Source organism: Haplochromis burtoni, unplaced genomic scaffold (genome assembly GCF_018398535.1).
Source record: "Haplochromis burtoni strain Fernald_Lab_line unplaced genomic scaffold, NCSU_Asbu1 Contig_45, whole genome shotgun sequence".
Taxonomy (NCBI): Eukaryota; Metazoa; Chordata; class Actinopteri; order Cichliformes; family Cichlidae; genus Haplochromis; species Haplochromis burtoni.
The window spans coordinates 251,607-253,883 of NW_024582406.1; positions in this window are offsets into that span (position 1 = coordinate 251,607).

Consider the following 2,277-nt stretch of genomic DNA (forward strand, 5'->3'; position numbering starts at 1 on the left):
CTTTCACTGCAGCGTTGCATTTCCCAGTTCTTGCTTATGGAGGGTATGAATTAATATAACAAGCTAGTTCAGTAAATCCCTGTGTTATAATGAAAGCTCGAGCGCTGCAGTACCCAGTGTGCTGTCTCAGTTGTTACTAAGCTAGCTGGTCTAGGACATTTAATTGTAAAACTGTGTCTTTAATGGTGGCTTTGTGAGCAAGAGGTACATAATGAAAAACTGGAGAAAGCTGCACGCCTTCTATAAATCGCATGCACATATGTAGCAAATGGAATAAAAACACCAGTGTGCACGCACATGGTTTCACAAATGCGTTAACGGTGTCGATCTATCGCCGGATACAATAAAGAATATATGAATGACAACTTAAATGCTCATGTTATGAAACCCCCTCCCCCCCATCGCTCCTTTGACACTTCCCCTTGCCCTTTATCCCACAGCAGAAGTAACACAAAGGTAATCTTTAAAATCTTTACATAATGACAGTGAACCTGCCTTTCACAAGCGCAGTTGTGTGGGGAAATGAGATGCCGATTGATTTAACAGTTAGCACTGCGGCACTGCACACGGATCCAGTGCAGTCACGTCCGTCTCTACATTGTTATTACATGTTGGTGGTGAAACAAACGGTCTAAAGTATGACTAACCCAAAAGAGTAGCAGATGATTTCTTTGTCAAAGAAATCATGAAGAATATTTTCTATAGGCTTTTCTTGTAGGATGAGAGTTATAGGAGGCCTCTAGCTATTAAAAAGGTATATAAGGGATCATTTGTGCCATAAAGCAATTAATATACTGAATAAGATGATGTGATGTATTTTGAATGGAATTGAATGTTCACATGTTTATATGTATGAATGTGTGCTTGATTTGAATCGATTGACTTGATGATCCAAAGACAATTTTTCCACTAATGTGGACAATAAAGTAATTTTATTCTGTTGTATTGTATATGTGGAACTGTTGGGTGGTTTCTGTGTCAGGCCCGCACTTGTTTTTTCTTCTTCTGTGCTGCAGTATACCAGCCTCTGGTTCCACACTAGCAGCATTTCCTCTCTCTGTAAGAAGCTGTAGTGCTGAACTGAGTTTCAGTTCTATGGTTCAGTGGTCTGTAGTCTGCTGTTCAGCAGCTGATATGAGTTCCCCACTCTCCTCCTCTCCTTTTGCTGTCTTTCCTCTCGATGCTCCGATTCAGCAGCAGCAGGACTCACTGCAGCTCCAGAGTCCCTCTCCCACACATACTTTTTTCGACTCTGCGCTGCTCTCCCTTTCTCCTTGCTTGTTCTTAGCTCTCATTTTAACCTCTCCTTTTATCTTCCTGTCCTCATTTGCCCTCCTCTCATCTAAGCGTTCTCGTACCTCTGCACACTTCAGCTCCCTCGCGCTCACTCCAGCTCATCCTCTTGACTCCTTTCTTCAGCTTTCTGCTTCTCGCTGCTTATGGATTATAGTCCAACTTTCCACTGTCATCTATATATCTCCGTGGCCTACTTCAGTATTTTTGGACACTACATAGTGCTCAGTGTAAGCCCTGACACTGCGGGAGAGACATGCATTATTAAAACATCACTCAGTCACTCTCTCTAGTGTTCCCTTCTTACCCCCCTTCTTTTGCTGACTGCATCTCCGTCTGTTGGAGAGCAGATATCTGTGTTTCTTCCCCCAATTCATCTGTTGCTGCCATCGCGCCCATTTCTGCCGAGCGAGAGCACACAGGCACACGTTTCACATTCTGCTCTTTCCCTGGCTTGCAGCGATTTGACATTTTAAAGCTGAGAGATATTTTTTCTTTTTCTTTTTTTTTTCTTCTGCAAATCTCATGTTTTACCTCAATGTGTCTCTTTCTCCTCAGAAGCACGAGTTGCTGTTGCGAGCCTCAGTCAACTGTCTGAGCTCCCTGCTGGGCTTCCTTCAGAGAAAGAGTCCCACTACAGGTATCAAACAGAGAGATGGGGAAAGAGGGAGTGAGTGAGGATAATGTGCACACGTCCACAGAGAAAGAAATGAAAAACTGCAAATGTATATATTTGAAGGAGATTTGAGAAACAGCAGTGTTTTATGAGTATGACATGTACAGCTGTGGAAAGCAACTGTAAGTGAATTTACAGCAAGTCTTGAGTTGTTGTTTTTTTACTTTGTAACTTAAACTTGAAATAGCATATGTGAAGGTTACGTGCCATTGTTTATTCGGACAATATCTGTGCAGCAACAACAGGTTTGTCTTGATGATGTAGGGTTCTTTTTACATTTTCAGACTTCATCTAGTTCCAGTAAATAC